Source organism: Cupressus sempervirens, chromosome 6 (genome assembly GCF_028749045.1).
Source record: "Cupressus sempervirens isolate cs-2001-9-10 chromosome 6, ASM2874904v1, whole genome shotgun sequence".
Classification (NCBI taxonomy): Eukaryota; Viridiplantae; Streptophyta; class Pinopsida; order Cupressales; family Cupressaceae; genus Cupressus; species Cupressus sempervirens.
In genome coordinates, this window is record NC_143123.1 from 688,068,740 (window position 1) to 688,086,834 (window position 18,095).

The 18,095-nt window shown below is 33.5% G+C and overlaps 1 pseudogene; it reads left to right on the plus strand.

The window, feature by feature from the left end:
- Positions 1 to 528: 528 nt before the first annotated feature.
- On the plus strand, positions 529 to 14,189 carry LOC149554069 (putative serine/threonine-protein kinase PBL22; annotated as a pseudogene).
- The last annotated feature ends 3,906 nt before the right edge of the window (positions 14,190 to 18,095 follow it).

Sequence of the window (18,095 nt, forward strand, 5' to 3'; positions counted from 1 at the left end):
TCCAAAATTTAACATCGTGAGCATGAATTATTATGTTGCAGACTCCTAAATATTTTTGCAAACTTGGCAATTTGAGAGCCCTGTGTCGATAATATAACACCTTTCAATAAGCATGCTTGAATTGGGCAACCCAAAATTTAATAACCCAAAATGTAATGGTAGATATTGGGTATTTTATGGTGAGCTGAATTGATTCTTGAAGTTTTAGAAATGGGTCCTCTCCAAATTTTCCACTTTTCATACAGATTGGTCTTTGTAACAATGCTTGGATTGAGAAAATGAAGGCATTACTTATTCATCTAGTCTTTCTCAATGCCCCCCACTTCTTAACAATATCTTTATCTTTTTACACACATACACATCTCCATGCATAAGAATTTAGAAGGAATCCCTCAAAAGGAATTGAACTTATGATACAACTTTGAAGAACTTTGATTGTGTACTTGAAGGTGCATAGATTGCATGAAGTGAGTATTATAGCACAAGAAACTATGTGTTACTTCTCAAGATGTGTTTGGACTTGTTTGAATGCATCTTATTGCCACTTAGTTTATTCAATCAGATATGATGGCAAAATCAGCTTTGATGGCTATTTTGTTTTGAGGAAGTTGCATCATTGGAACATTTCAATTCAAGTATGTTAATGGCGAGAGGTCATCAGGAAAATATTATCTTCCTCAAAGGCAGAGGACTCATTCTCCATCATATGAACCATTGCATACTCCCAGTTCACACCCTCTTTACCATTCTTCTACAATGGGTAAATGAGCTTACATATTCATTCTCTATCAGGAGCTTTCATTTACTGAAACTGAATTATGGGTGCTCCAAGAGTCAAAGAATTCTAATTTTATCTATTTTTTTAACATTTCAAGCTATGTAGATATTACAGAAACCTGAATCTAGTAACACATTCTGTGCTATATGATAGATATTATGTTTTTTTATTATTCCAAAACAATGTTTCAGCAACAAAAATGGAAAAAACAAATTCAGAAAGCCATGAAAGCCACCATCTTAGAGTTCTAATCCTTGTGGCTATCATCTTTGCACCATTCCTTATTGGAGCCATCTTGTTATTTGCATATTGTAGTTGGGTGCACAAGCGGAATTCAGATCTAGTTCATCCACCATTTCAAGTTCAAGCATATGAAAGACGAGTACACATTGATGGTTTAGGTTTTCTTCTCTTTTCTTAATGGTTGAAAAACTTCCTGGGGGATCCTCTTCTATAGACATTAAGATTACAATTTGTGAAGTTCAAATAAAATCATCATAATCTCTTCATGGGATTCAGGGCCATAGATACATCCATTAAAGGAAGTTTTGGGAATTCTTCTTGTAGTCCCTTTTTGGTCCCAAATGGAATTAAAAGTAGTTTACTAATAAAACTTTGAACCAACTTGTCTTTTTAGATGACAGTAAGGGAATATCACTTGGGCTATTGATTAATCACTTGAGCTCTTTCTGAATTACAAAGAGGAGAGAATGTGCATCTACAATAGATTATCTTGTTTTGCATGAGGCAACAAATAATTTTAGTAATTATAATCTTTTGAGAAAGGGTGGCTTTGGTTTTGTATATCAAGCCCAGTTCCATGATGAATTTTGTGCTACTATGAAGAAGCTAAATGGCGATAGACAACAGGCAGAGAAAGAATTTCAGGTATGTAAATTAAAATTCTAATTGTCTACATCTGCCCTGTTCTATCAATGTTTTTCTTTTGGATTCATGAAATGGCTTAACTTCTTCATGTGTTCTATAAGTCTAGTGGTTGTATCAGCCATTGAAATGTCAAGTTTAGGTGCAATGACAACCCTAGCTTGTAACAAGTGATATCAAAGCTTGGTCACAGGTTCAAATCTACTTGGTTAATACTGACAGGGACATTCCCCTTTAGAATTTGTAACATGGCTTAACTACCTCTTGTGTTCTATAAATTTAATGGTTGTATCAGACATTGAAGGTCAATCTTAGAGCTGAATAGAATTCGACATATTCTGAATGGTAATTTACGTGTTATGAAATGATTACAGACTAAAGTTGATCTGATGAGCAGAATCAAGCATCCAAATCTAGTGTCTTTGTTGCATTTTTGTGCACATGGAGTGGAAAGGCTTCTAGTCTATGAGCTCATGTGAAATGTTTCTTTGGAAGACCAGTTACATGGTAGCTTATAGGCCTTGCAATTCTATATCTATATAGAAAATTCAATATTTTTAATTTGAAGCTTTATCTTAGGATAAGATATGATAGCTAGTTCCTAATCATCTACTAAATGCCAAGGCCCAACAATGTATTTAATTGGACAAACATGTCCATTTTTAATATTCAAAAGACTATTTACATTATTGAGAGACAGATCAATAGTCTAGACTCTACTCTATCCATACTTCAACAAGCCTTAAATACCACTAATTTCATTTTCATGTCCATCTCATGGCTCTGTGCTTACCTGGCATTTGCATCTGAAGATAGGTCTTGATGTTGCAAGGTAAACTATTATGATCAATAAAATGAAGATTGGTGTTTGGCTTGATGATTCTGCAATACTGAAGTCACTTTTCTTATTTCACTTTTGGCTCAATGATTCAATAATGCTAGTATCTCTTTCCTTGTTTCACTTTTTGGTTTAATGACTAATAATTCTGGGATCCCTTTTCTTATATCATTTGTCCAAATATCTTAATATATAGACTCAGTTGTTCATGTCGAATTTGAATGCTTCAACAATATTGAAGTGTCTATGTTACTAATTTTTTTCATGTTGTCCATGGCTAACATTCTGCTTTTCTAATGGAACATACTTCAACTATACTACATTGAGTCACTGACTACAAATTTCAATTGAAATAATTTTTGAATATATGTAAGAAATTATTGTTCCAATGTGTACTATAGAAAAATCTGTTAGACAAATTGGTCAATGTTCCTTTCAAAATTCGGTTTAACTACTTCCTATAGATTTTATAAGTCTATTTGTATCAAGCACTAATAGGTCGATATTTTGGTGTAATGGCAACAACATTTGTAACAAGTGGTATTAGAGCTCGATCTCATTTGAGTCCTTTCGATTAATGTCGAAGGCTAGATTGGTAACAAATTGGTAAGCACTTCCCTCAAAATTTGTAACATGATTTAACCACTTCCAATAAGAATGCCACCTTCATGAAAACTCACAAAGATGTTATATTATATAGTAGCAACACCCTTACCACTGCTCCACCATTGTTCACCCACTATCCCTTTGCCATCTCCAAATTTAAACTCTCATTCCCATCCATGAAACCTTGCATCCTTGCATCTTCTGTCAATAAATTACTGTTGAGATTGTCAATTTAGTAGTCAGTGCCTCTTTTGAGATTCATGCCATGGATCAGAATAAGTCTACCATTTGTATCTGACATTAATAGTTCAAATTTTTGATGCAACGACAAATACTTATAACTATACTTAGCTATGGAAATCACATAATGGCTTTGGTATTTTTTTTTCTCAAGACAAATTCCTATCAAAGAGTTTTCTTGTTTTCCACACAATAAATTTTCTTGATCATCATGGTGTTGACAAAATAGTGAGAAGTAGTTACAAGGGTTTGTTTATAATTTTTTCTAATGGGAAGAGTAGTGGGTTGATTGTTATTTTGTCCACATGATCATTTAATCTTGATCTGGTCTATTCATTGGCATTTTCTTTTCCAGTCTTCTTCATCACATTAAATCTTTAGTTATATTTTTTCTCAAGTGAGATTCTATACTCATTTATTATTCTCTTTCAATTCTTAACCTTATCCCATTTTTATTCACCCTTTCAATTCTAAATAGGTTCAATAAGGCTCCTTAAGTAGTTATGGGCTGTTAAAAATTATGAATAGACCATCCTTTGTTTTGGTGTTGTTTCATCTCTTTTCTGATGCCTATTCATTTAGTTTTAGTGAAAATGGTTTGAGCCAATAGTGATAATGATTTGAGCCAAGAGAAAATTCTTCGTGTTTTGTTTTGTAAAAATAAAGACAATGCAATAGAATCTAAAGTCATTATGCCCTAAATATTATAGAGTGGTGAAGCATTTGCATGAGCACTGTGATCCATCTTTCATTCACTACAATTTGAAATCATCAAATGTTCTCCTTGATGCAAACGACAATGCCAAAGTAAGTAAATTTGATTGTAAGGGAATATTTTCACATAGAAAGTATGTTTCATAATAGTCTTTCCTATTTAATATAGCATGCAACTTTCAAATTTTGGTCTTGCTGTAATAGTTCGAGGAGTTGTGGACAGAATTTTTTTTCAAGTTTTGGGAACCGTAGGATATGTAGCTCTAGAATACCTTGTAGATGGTATGACTCAAATACTAGGTTGAGCTTTCAAATTATGTTTATGGCATATCTACTTCCCAATAAAATCACATCCTAGGAAAATAGATATAATTAATATTAATATTCTATGCTATGAATGCCCCCATGACATTGATTTGCCTCTACTTAGATAATTTTCTTTGTACAACCAATGATAGAATTATCTTTGTGTAACCAATGATAGGGAAATTGATGAGAAAAAGTGATGTCTATGCATTTGGAGTAGTTCTATTGGAACCAATTACTGGAAGAAAGTCTGTAGACAAATCTATGCCAGAAGGAGGTCAATCTCTCATTACCTAGGTATGCTTTATCATTTTATGTTTTAGCTTAGGAAATTCAATGTATTAGTTTCCAAGAAAGAGTACTGACATATTTTTGAAGGAGATTGGTGTCATTGGTCTTAAGACTATTGTTATAAATGTGAGTGCTTTCAATGGCAGGTATGAAGTCACAAGGACTAGTCTCTCTCAGTCCATGTGATACCAAGGCACATGTCACAGTGGTGTTACCAGTTAAATTAAAAAGTTATCAAATATATTATAGTTTATAGGGAGTGAGTTGATTGCTGAATATGTTTTTGATTACTTGAAAACAAGTTTTTGAAGGGATCTTGAAACCTTTTACAAAATAGTGCTAAACATAGGCAAAATTATAGTATTAACCGAGAAACATAACAAAAATAAAATAGGCCATCCAACTAGAGATGATGACAACAAAGCAAGGGCCAAGCTCCCCAACACAAAGACCCAAGATAGCAAAACACAGAGAAGAATCGCAGACAAATAGCTACCTAAGATTTTTGAGTAGCTCAGTTTCTTCCAATGTGATCTTGTTCATATTCTCTGCCACTTTCTTCAGCTCTTTAACCTCAAAGGCTACAGAAGACTCTTTCCTCTTATAGCTGGCTCTAGTCCTTCTAATTAGTCCAATAGGATTCTCTGTTGCATGAGAAGCAATGTCATCAGTGAGTGTCATGTCCCCTTTTCAAATAATTAAAAAATAATAATCTTTGCTAAGGCAGGCAGGCCCAAGAAAGTGAAGTTTTGGAAAAAGGGGGTTAATCTTTGGAAACCGTTGGACTAATAAATGAAAATTATTATTAAAATATGTTTCATTAACCTCTCTTGGATGTGAGTTACAGTTATGCCCTCTTTTAAGGGGTTTGGAGGCATTTTGGGCTGATTGGAGAACTTGATTTTTGCTCATTCTTTGTTATTCTTCAGAGGTTGCCAAACCTGTGGAGAAGGAGACCCAAGAACGGGAGTTTGCAGGTTTCCAGGGAGACCCAAGAATGGGAGTTTGTAGGTTTCTAGAAAGGCTAAGGATGGGAGTTTGAAGCCATTCCATGTGCATGCTCATACAGAGTTTGCCTTTGTGCTGAACAGTGTAGATTTGTGAGTTTTTGGGTGTGTTTTTTGCATGAGTTTGGTGTTTTTAGTTGAGCATTTCATATCAGTTTTGATTACTGCTGTATTTCAGACTTTAAGCTGTTAAAATAGAGCTGAATATATGTATTGGGATGTGATTAAACTTCTGAGATAGTTTATTAGTGTTGTGTGGTGTTTTCGGGCATTTTTGTGTTAATTTCGGGAGCCCGATGAGCATAGTTTTTGTCCTACATTTGAGAACTGTTGTGTAAAGGTTATACGGATCTAGAAATGTCATTTTTTAGGCTGTTATGCTGCTGAAATTTCTTTAAAAATTTCCACTTTCAGATTTATTAATAATTGGTGAAGCTGTGAAGCTTTTGGCACAATTTCTGGCATACCCGATTTGGGGTTTCTTGAGAAATTTGGAGGATCTTTGTGATATTAGTTGTTTGATCTTAAAGATATTATTAAAGGTTGGAAATATCATGTAAAATTAGAAAAGGGACATTTCAGTGGTATCACAGCCATGATCTTGCCAGCCTGAGGGTTTGTAGAAGTTGCAGGTCAGTTTTGACAACTACCCAGATTTTGCATGTCATAATTTATGGTTGCATGTTGCTTCTAATCAACTGTATGTTAAAATTTATGGTTACATTCTACTTCTAATCATTTTCATGTTAGTTCTTGGTGAATTTGGTGGTTGTAGAAGTTTGCATGTCAGTTTTGACAACTACCCAGATCTTGCATGTCAGTTTTGACAACTACCCAGATCTTGCATGTTAGTTTTGACAACTACCCAGATCTTGCATGTCAGTTTTGATAACTACCAAAATCTTGCATGTCAAAATTTATGGTTGCATTCTACTTCTAATCATATTCATGTTAGTTCTTGATGAATTTGGTGGTTGCATGTTGCTTCTAATCAGTTGCATGTCAAAATTTATGGTTGCATGCAACTAAGTGAAAGAGAAAAAAGATATTTGCAGCGAGAAAAGAATAAAGAAATTTTGATCAAACCTCCAGTTGAAAGTAAAAGTACAAAATCCAAGGAAGGGAAAGTATGGCTGATCCAGATGAGATGGAAAAGAAATTCTTCCAAGACATCCAAAATACTCAGAAGCAAACAGTGGATAGTTTGGCAGAAACTAGAGAGGCTTTGCGAATATTGACAGAAAAACTACAAGGAGTTGCATCTATTAATGAGAAAGGGAGCACTTCAGAGGAGCCAAGAAATCTGAAATCCACACCATCTAAATCAACCAAAACTATTTTCTTGCCTGCAGATGAGCCACCAGTACCAAATCCAGCCATTAATCCTATGGAAGAGGTTACAGGTAACTTGATTACATTAAGAGCTACTTATAATGGCTTAGATGATGACTTTCATAGTTCAGTTCCTTTTAGAGAATATGTGGATATGATGAACACTTTGATGCCCAAGAAAGAGTACAGAAGGGAGCATGACATAAGTGGAAGAGAGCTCAAAAATAAAATAAGCAAGTTTATAGCACCTACTTTTGATGGAACAAATAAAATTTCAGCTAGAGCATGGCTACAAAAATTACAGACCTTCACACTTAACCCCATGAAGGAGAGTGATGTTGTTCAAATTGCAAGTCTACACTTGGAAGATGCAGCCTATGATTGGTGGTATCATGGAATGACTACTCAAGGTCATGATCAGGTAACTACATTTGATGATTTTAGTCAAAGAGTGATAGATAGATTTGACCTCAAGGATGATGATTATGAGGATGTTTTTGTGCATGATGGTGAGATACCTAGTGTAGATGAGCAAACATTGAGCATTCATGACTTTTCTGAGAGAGAGTACCAGGCATAGTTAGATGCTTCGTCACATGAGGTTGAGGCTAGTAGTACTTCACATGATTTATCCCACCAGCTGAAGGTGTGTGAAGACAATATTGTCACTACATTATCTCATCATGACAGGTATGTGGAGTTAGTTGGTATTGGTCATATTACTCAAGTCAGGATTTTGCTTGAGTTACCAGCTAATTCTAGTTTACAGATATGGACTCGAGATTCTTATATTGGCATTTGGGATTCAGTTGACAGGAGAACTTGATTTTTGCTCATTCTTTGTTATTCTTCAGAGGCTGCCAAACCTATGGAGAAGGAGACCCAAGAACGAGAGTTTGCAGGTTTCCAGGGAGACCCAAGAATGGGAGTTTGCAGGCTTCCAGGAAGGCTAAGGACGGGAGTTTGAAGCCATTCCATGTGCATGCTCATACAGAGTTTTCCTTTATGCTGAACAATGTAGATTTGTAGGTTTTTTATTTTGGTAGTGGTGATTTCAAAGTTTGGTTGAGCTATAATTGTCAGTTTGATTATGGATTCCTCTTGGTCATATTGCAGAGGATATTGCAGGAGCCTGTGTTAATTGGTAGTAGTATAGTTCATGACTACATTTGGGATCTAGGTGGATTGATTGGTTTATTGTTCAACCATTGCTTGAGGACAAGCAATGTTTGGGAGGGGAGGACTTGTCATGTCCCCTTTTCAAATAATTAAAAAATAATAATCTTTGCTAAGGCAGGCAGGCCCAAGAAAGTGAAGTTTCAGAAAAAGGGGGTTAATCTTTGGAAACCGTTGGACTAATAAATGAAAATTATTATTAAAATATGTTTCATTAACCTCTCTTGGATGTGAGTTACAGTTATGCCCTCTTTTAAGGGGTTTGGAGGCATTTTGGGCTGATTGGAGAACTTGATTTTTGCTCATTCTTTGTTATTCTTCAGAGGCTGCCAAACCTGTGGAGGAGACCCAAGAACGGGAGTTTGCAGGTTTCCAGGGAGACCCAAGAATGGGAGTTTGCAGGTTTCCAAGAATGCTAAGGATGGGAGTTTGAAGCCATTCCATGTGCATGCTCATACAGAGTTTTCCTTTGTGTTGAACAGTGTAGATTTGTTGGTTTTTGGGTGTGTTTTTTGCATGAGTTTGGTGTTTTCAGTTGAGCATTTCATATTAGTTTTGATTGCTGCTGTATTTCAGAATTTAAGCTATTAAAATAGAGCTGAATATATGTATTGGGATGTGATTAAACTTCTGAGATAGTTTATTAGTGTTGTGTGGTGTTTCCGGGCATTTTTGTGTTAATTTCGGGAGCCCGATGAGCATAGTTTTTGTCCTACATTTGAGAACTGTTGTGTAAAGGTTATACGGATCTAGAAATTTCATTTTGTAGGCTGTTATGCTGCTGAAATTTCTGTTAAAATGTCCACTTTCAGATTTATTAATAATTGGTGAAGCTGTGAAGCTTTTGGCACAATTTCTGGCATACCCGATTTGGGGTTTCTTGAGAAATTTGGAGGATCTTTGTGATATTAGTTGTTTGATCTTAAAGATCTAATTAAAGGTTGGAAATATCATGTAAAATCAGAAAAGGGACATTTCAGTGAGTTGGATAATGGCTATATCCTCATTAGAATTCTCCAATTTGCCAAGAAGGATCTCGACATACTCATTAGAAGCCTTAAAAAGTTTATAACTTTGATCAATAATGCTCATCAGGGCAGAGTCCAAACTAAAAAAATTGTACTTGATTGTTTAATATGTTAAAGAAGAAATGAATGCCAGTTAATTTATAGAATAGAACTGACTTGAATTGCTATGTATTTTTTAAATGTTGAGATGGATATACTAATGAATTTTTGGTTATGGTAGGCCAAGCCACAGATGACAAACAGATCAAAGCTTCCAACTATTACAGATCCTATGATTAAAGAGTTGCTGGACTTGAAACATCTTCAACAAGTAACTTGCATGCCAAATATTTCTTTTGAAGGGAATTGACATTATTTTTAAAAATATATTTAGTTTATAAAATTTTACTCATGTTTTGGTGGATAAAAACTTAACGTTCTTCCACATTTCTTTCCCATTTTATTGCATATCTAAAATAAGACATAATCTTGCCATTTTCCAATAGCTAAATGTCTTTAATTGTGATTGGAATTTGGCATAAAATGTATTTTTAAGGTTAGATTGTCAACTAGTTCTAGTTGATCACCATTTGAAAATTAGAGGTGCTAATCCTTTCATTGAAGAGAAAGTTTATAGTGCACTACATATCATCACACTTACCCAAAAAAGTTGAGCCAAACTCTGAAAGTCTTGTTGAATATATAGAAGGAAGAGAAGAAATTGATTATCTAGATTGAAAGTCATTCTCCACTTCATAATCTTAGCAAGAAGAACATCATAAGTGCTTGTGAACCAAGTATTTATGATGAAGCAAGAAGGAAAGCAAAATGACAAAATGTGTTGAGTCTAGAGATAGACATTGGAAAGAAATTCATTGATTATAAAAAGTATTACGATCAAGTTTAAAATAATGTTTTAATTTACAAGAACAAAGCAAGATTAGTATCTAAAGAGAAACAAATTGAAGATTGAGGAATATTTTCTCTAGTTGCAAAGATAATTATGATTAGAATGTTGATAGTGCTTGTTTCCAATCATAGTTGGAATATCCACCAAATAGATATGAAGTACATTCCTAAATGAAGATCTAAAAGCCCAATTTTGTTAGAAAAGAAAAGGAACACATGGTATGTCACTTGAAAAGATAGTATATGATTTGAAATGAACTCCATGAAATTAGTATTCAAAACCAAATAGGTACTTTCCCAAAAGAAATTAATTTTTTTTAGAACCCAATTTATACATCAAGAAGTCTAATTGCACGTTATTGTTCGTTCAAAATTTGGGTTGTAGGGTATTGGTCATAGCACTAGAGGTTGATTTTCTAATTATTGTAAATAACTTATATGTGAGGTGAACGAAGATATGAAGATCAATTTGGAGATGTCTGATATTGGATTACATCATTATTCTTTTCAAATTAAAATTTTTGAATTATTATAAATAAGTCATACATGAGGTGAAGGAGAATATGAAGATCAATTTTCAGATGTGTCATATTGGATTAGGTCATTATATTGTTGAAATTGAATTGCAAAGAATACCTATGAAAATATTTTTCTCAAATAGATTACACCAAGGATACTCTCTCATGCCTCAAAATTCAAAAATTGTGAACCTTCATCAAAACCAATGGAAAAAGGAACAAAGTTGATTGACGATCCAAATGGAAAATCAATCAATAAAATTCTATATAAGATTTTGACTAGAAATTTATTTACTTCACTAATCCTTGTCAAAAGAGATATCTTATGGAATTGAAATTCTGTCATGACTCCAAACATAGTTGGTTATGTGTAAAATTTTGCTATTCACAAACCAAAATATACCGTTCTACATGTAAAGGAAAATGCATTGTTGCAAGCTCACTTTTCAAGGCATGTCATAGCTAGAAACATAGCACTAGATTAGTGAGAAGTGCTTCTTTCTGCTAACCAGCTTCTTCAAGCTATGGTGGATGTTATTTCTAGTAATGGTTGGTTGAATCTAGCTCTTGTAGCAATGAAATTGAGCCAAATGGTTACACAAGGTCTTTGGGACTATGATTTAGTCCTATTACAACTTCCACGTTTCACCAAGGAACTTGCTAAGAAGTGCCATGAAAATCCAAGGAAAGCATTGAAACTATTTTTTATTTACTTGAGATGGAGGATGAAAAAAGGCATGAATTTTTATAGATGACATATTCACAGCTGTTAGACATTACTCATTTTTGTAATCGCTTCCCAAACATTGATCTAGCATATGAAATAGTTGACAATGATGATGTGAGGACTGGAGAGAACGTAACAGTACAGGTCACTCTAGAAAGAGATCTTGAAGGTAGACATGAGTTGGGTCCAGTTGATGTACCAAGGTATCCCAAAGAAAAGGAAGAAGGATGGTGGCTAGTAATTGGGGATCTAAAAAGCAATTAGTTGTTGGTCATTAAGAGGGTATCACTCTAGAGGAAGTCTAAAGTCAAGCTTGAGTTTATTGCACCTTTAGAGCTTGGAGAGAAGACATATACACTATATTTCATGTGCAATTCATACCTTGGTTGTGATCAAGAGTACACTTTCATAGTCAACGTGAATGAAGCAGAAGATGGAGAAAATGCAAAGGAATGAATGTTATTTACCGAGTACCATAGCTGTACAAATTTTGCATGAAGTTGACTCTCAATATATGCAAGATTATGAGTCTGTACTTGAATTTAAAATTTAAAATTTTGGATACTAGCATCTATTTGGATTAGTTGTTTGAAATTCACTTCATAACTCGTAAACAACATAGGGCCAATGCAAATTAACACCTGCTACGAATATAATTTCTACTACACAGTGAACTAAAATATGAATTTATGGTTGATTCAAGAATTCTATTTACCTATTTTTTAGTATTTTCTTTTTGAGGATTTTATATGATTTCTACAATATATTTGTTTTAGGTTGGCTAACTTATTATATGTTGTCTGTTGAGAGCTTGCATCTCTGGAATTAAGCTATTTGTTTGTCAAGGTATATGTCTCTTTGCTTTTATTATTTTAGATTTTTTTTAAATTAGCATTATCTTTCCTTTGTAGGTTACTTCCAGTCTTGGGTATCTTGCAATGACATTTATTATTTGGGGATTTATGTGGTATTTTCCTAGAAATGGAAGCCACCTAAAATGCATTTATTATCTAAAAATTGTCAAAATCTAGACATTTGTATTAGTTTGATGGTTTATGGAAATTGACCCTTCTAACAATTGGTTCATGATTCATTCCATGTATCTTTTCCTTTGTTGGTAGTGAGTTTGAGGAGTTTTATGGAGGGAGGATGATCCTATTCATTCAATTTCATTTCAAGACCTATTTTTCTTTCCTTTTCTGAGATCTAAGTAGCATGCATTACTAAGAGCTTGAATGTTGGTGTGGAAAATATTATTTGGCAGTGAAAAATGAAAATTAGTACATATATTTATTTCTCATTTAGGAAGGGAAGTATTTTTTCACTTGAAAACCTTTTCAGTACTTAGTTTTATTTGATACACTTTGAAATTGGGTAGACATTTACCTATAATAGCCACCTCCACCAGGAAACTCCAAGGCATTTCCTCTAATGCCCATTCTCATTTAGATTGATGCTTCCTCCCACCAAAATTTATTAAGTGAATAAATGATAAATTAGTTACCATCAGTTCTAGAACTTAAAAATATCACTTTATCATTTATTTAATTTGTTAACTAAAAGGAACTGGTAAATTATTGAAAAAACCACCCTCAAACAATTTATCAATTATACAAATGATGAAAAAACAACATTGGGGCAAGGGCGATTTCTATCTGAGGAGCATAGGAAGCAGTTTAATTGGAGCCCATATTGTTTCTTTAGGCATCTTGTGTCCATTCATTAGAGATCCTATTCTAGGATTTTAAAAGGTCACACACAAATTTTAAAAAATTCTGCAAAATGATTACAATCCTTTGAAAAAAGAGCATCAAGATAGAAGATAATTTGCAAGTAAGCACAACACAAATTGCCATCTATGATTCATTGTTTGCAATCCATTTACTTTTTGAAATCTATTTTCCAAGTTTATTTTTTCAGTGTTTGGGAGCCTTTTCTTGATGTTAAGGATCTTTCGAAGGCATAACAACTTGCTCGACTCTAACATTGACCCTCCTTTCTCCTTTCTCTAGTTGTATGTTGGTGTAAGTGCCTTTCATCTGTAGACATTTGCATTGATTTTTGGGGTGTGATTCTATTCTACCTATCTTTTATGTGAGCTAGTGCCTTATATTTTGTATTATATACTTTAATATGTACAGTATTCATCACAAAAAAAACAAATAAAGAAAAAACATAATTGTGCCCTTCAAACTAGGTGTTTTAGTATCTAGACATTTGAAAGAAATGTTTCTTCTGATAACCTTGATTAAGTTGACAATTAAATATTGTGGTGCAAGTAATCGATGTCTTCTTCATGTCATTTTCAAGCAGGACCTTGAAGAGCAAGATCCAAATTGTTTAAGTTATTAGTCCCTGCCTTATGCAAGGCATGGTACTAATGTTTTCACTAGGGTCACAATTACTTTTTATTACATTTCAAGTTAATGAATTTCTAAAGTTCTAAAAATGAATTATTTGCTAATAAATTTTAAATCAAGAATCTCTATTTTTTGATTGGCTAATAGCAATTATGTTGGAGGTAAAAAATAAAATTTAACGCCAAAAATTGAAAAGAAAATGTTCTTGAAACTTCTTCCAAATTCTTTTCTTTCCAAAATTTTCTTTTTTCTGGTCTCATGCATATGTATAGAGGAAATTGCAAACAAGGATGGTTTGGATAAGTACTATTTCTTATTCATAATGGATGATTGAAAGGATTATGAAAGTGGAATGATGTTTTTCTCTTTGGTTTGGAGCATGGTAAATAACTAACATCTTTTAATTCACATTGCAGGGCATATGGTAGTGGAAAGGAAGATAGTCCTTTGTGTGATGTCCTTGGATTTGAAAATGCATGCATGAAGCTTTTATGATATGTCATTATTTTTAGTCGATTATAGTTAATCAACTTAGATAATAAATGATGCTTTTTCAATAATGAATCGATTTACATCTTTTGAATTACTTTATTGTAGGGTTGTGATATTCTTATGGCTACCATACTAAATGGTGTTGCTATTATGGACAATGCATTGCATTTGATTGCAAGTAATAAGACTTGTCCTTAGCCCCAAACTTTAGAGCACCTTGCTGCTATAGAAATAATGTGTCTTCAGCATATTATTATTCTATAGAACAAAATTGACCTGATCCAAGAGAGTGTAGCAAACAACTAGCACAAGGCAATTTAGAAATTTATTCAGGTAAGTTGAAATTCATTCTGTGCATTTTAAATATATTTAATCTCAATGCTAAATGCATTGATGATCGTTACCAATTCTCATATCAGCAATTATTTTTCCTTGTGACTCTAAGGTGTTGTAAATGTCTTGGTTCTATTAGGGTACCATTTTTTTTGCAGAAAATAGATGCATTACTATAGTTCAAGAGATTGGCTAACTGTCATGGATATTATCTGGTTCTTAGCCTATGGAGGAACCGATTTCACATTCTTGATAGCATCCAAAACAACTTGCCTGAATCCCTCAACAGAGGCAAACCATTGTTTTATTGCTCTAAATATTGTAGGCTTTTTTGTCCTCCAATCATAAGGATATTTATGTTTGTATGCTTCTTCCATGATAAGACATGAGTGTTCATCTAGGATCTTGACAATTGCCACATTTTCATCACCCAAGAAATCCAAACCAGAAAACTCCCCACTTTCTTTAGTAAACTTGTGATTATCATCTAAAGGAAATGATATTGGAAGCTTATATTTCATACTAGTAAAAAAATCTTCTTGGCCATGGCCTGGGGTAGCATGAACAAGCCTTGTTCTAGATTTCGTCATTATGTAATCTCCACCCACAACAACAGAGCATTCCCTATTTTCTAAGGGATGGATATAACTGCAATTTTCAAGATCTGAACCACAAAATGTTCCCAACACATCAAGCTCAAGTACCCCCCACTTCAATTGTAGAGTACTAGCTAAATCTATTGCAACAACAATATGTTGGTTGCTTTCAAAATTAGGCTTTTTAACACCTTTTGTAGCAGTATCTACATATGATTTTGTTCTTACCTACACCATTGCATAAAGAAGTTGACCATTGACTGCAACAATAGAATTTGTGTAATATCTCCAACCAAATAGAGTTTAATAATCTGTTGATTATTACACCATCCACAATTGATAATGATCCAAGTCTATTACCAATACGGGAATGGTCTCATCAATATTTTTGGTTAGTGATACCAATATCTCATAATTACAAAGAGTTAATCATTATCAAAAGAGCTCATCTCTATTGGCTAACAATTCAGTGGCAAGACAATAGCTCTAAACATTTGACAACATCATTTGATAAAACTATGGAAAGATACAAAGTCTTAGAAATGACAACATTGACATTACAAGAACATTCAGATCGTGACAATAAATGACTTACGACCAATCTTATTATACATGACATGATAATATCATTACCAGACACTTGTTATGGATGCATATAGGTATCTTTGAGATTAAGGTTGTCCAAATCGATAATAATCATAAGAGTTATGTTATTGTGTTACTCCCTTAGCCAATTCTCATTGTCAGTTTTTCTTAAAACATAATAAATGACAAGCCACTAATAACTAAGAGTGACAACTTTTCATTGTGTCCCTTCATCATTTACAAATATCCAAGTCAATCCTCTATGAGAGGGGGGTATGAGAATTGATTATATAAAAAAAATTCTCTTGTGGATTCCACTAGCTAAGTATTTATGTTGCTATTGCAACCTTATATATTAAAGTGCAAGCATTAATACATCATGTCAGAGATGGCACCATATTTAGAGCATATTAATTTTTGCATATCCAAGTTGACTCCAAATTCATAGATTGCATAATTCATATTAAATAATATTAGAGATGACTTTGTCATTCAATTATCCTGACATAGCAACATATATTACATTGCTTATCAAAGACGGTTCGCAGGGTACGTGCATATTCCATAATTGCTAAGTCAGAGACAATCACATATAATTATTTAAATTGCTAGGGTCTATTGCAGTCACAGCCTTGTTAGATTCATTGTATTCCATTATGGCATTGAAATTACAGTTGTAAATATATGTATGCTATTCCCATCTCCATTACATAATTCATTGTCATTGCATTGCTCATTATACACTTGTTGCATTAATTGCATATTACAACCACACTTGCATATTAATTCATTAGTTCATTTTATCCATATTAGGATTTGGAATTACCAGTCATATATACCTTCATTTTTTAACATTCATAAATCAATAGAATTAGCTATAATATTGCAATAGCTCATGTAGTGTCCAAGAAACATAAAAAGGGGACATTACAATTTGTAGGAATTGTCCATAGGGTTGTAGTCCAAATAGCCAAACCAAACTGGGTAGAATTCCTTTGAGAAAATTAGGAGTTATGTCTACTACATTAACCACTTTGAAAATAACATAAACACTTCTTGATATGTGTCCCTCTGGATACTCCAACTCGGCCTCAACCAAAGCCATGCTAGATGAGGGACTCCAATGAACCAGTTTTTGGCCTCTATAAATGTGGCCCTTAAAAAATCTGCCCTCTCCACAACCATTACAACCACAATGTCGACCTTGTGGAGATTAGAAACCTTATATTAATTGGTGGCTTTGACTCCAAAAATTTTGGTTGCATTTGCATCATTCACATAGTTGATGGTGCCCTATGCATAAATGTCCATTTGTTCCATGTTGCATCAAGCAATTGTTTCTTATCCAAGCCATTTAATTTGCAACCTTTTAAATCTCTACAAAGGTAAAGTTGGAGTAAGAGAATTTTTCTTCTCAAAGGTGTCCTCTAATTGTAAAGCGTCCATTCCATTAGCTGTTGAACTAGATATGTCTTGTTTGTTGAATAGATAATGGAATGGACACTTTACAATCAGAGGACACCTTTGAAATGAAATTTTTTTCTGCTCCAACTTTATCTTTATAGAGATTTAAAAGGTTACAAATTAAATGGCTTGGATCAGAAGCAATTACTTGATACAACATTTTAAAAAAATTGACCAAACATTGGTGGAAATTTCGACCAATGTTTGTTAGTTTTCTACCAAGCATTGGTTGAAATTTCCCCCAACTAAAAAAAAATTCGACCAACCATTGGTGGAAATTTCTACCAATGCTAAAAAAATTGACCAAACATTGGTGGAAATTTTGACCAATGCTTGTTAGTTTTCTACCAAGCATTGGTCAAAATTTCCACCAATCAAAAAAAATTCGATGAATGGATTGGTTGAAATTTCGATCAATCAAAAAAAATTTGACGATGGATTGGTCAAAACTTTGACCAACATTGACAAATCAGGACCACCAAAAATTAAAAAATTTTGACAAATGTATTGGTCAAAATTTTGACAAGAAAACTTCGACAAACATCTTTGTTAAAATTTTGACCAACCTGGGTGGAAATTTTGACCAAAATTGGTCGAAAATTGAGTTCAAATTTACTAGTGTCAAAACCACCTATTGGATGTTTTAGAGGAATGTGTCCTCTACTTATAAACTAAGAAAGTCAAAATTTGAGGCAAGTACATACCCCAACTTCCATTAGACAAAAACCACTCAAAACTATTAAAATTGTCATAACAATTTGGTAACTATTTCTGATAAACAAACTTTTTCTCTTTCTATACATGTGTTATGCAAAAACTAACAAAGACCCATTTTAGCTTACTTAAAGACCTTTCTAGAAAGGTAGGATAGTTGAGGTCTATCTGATAAAAAATCTTGTCAACTTTCTCATAGACCAATTTATTTATTTTA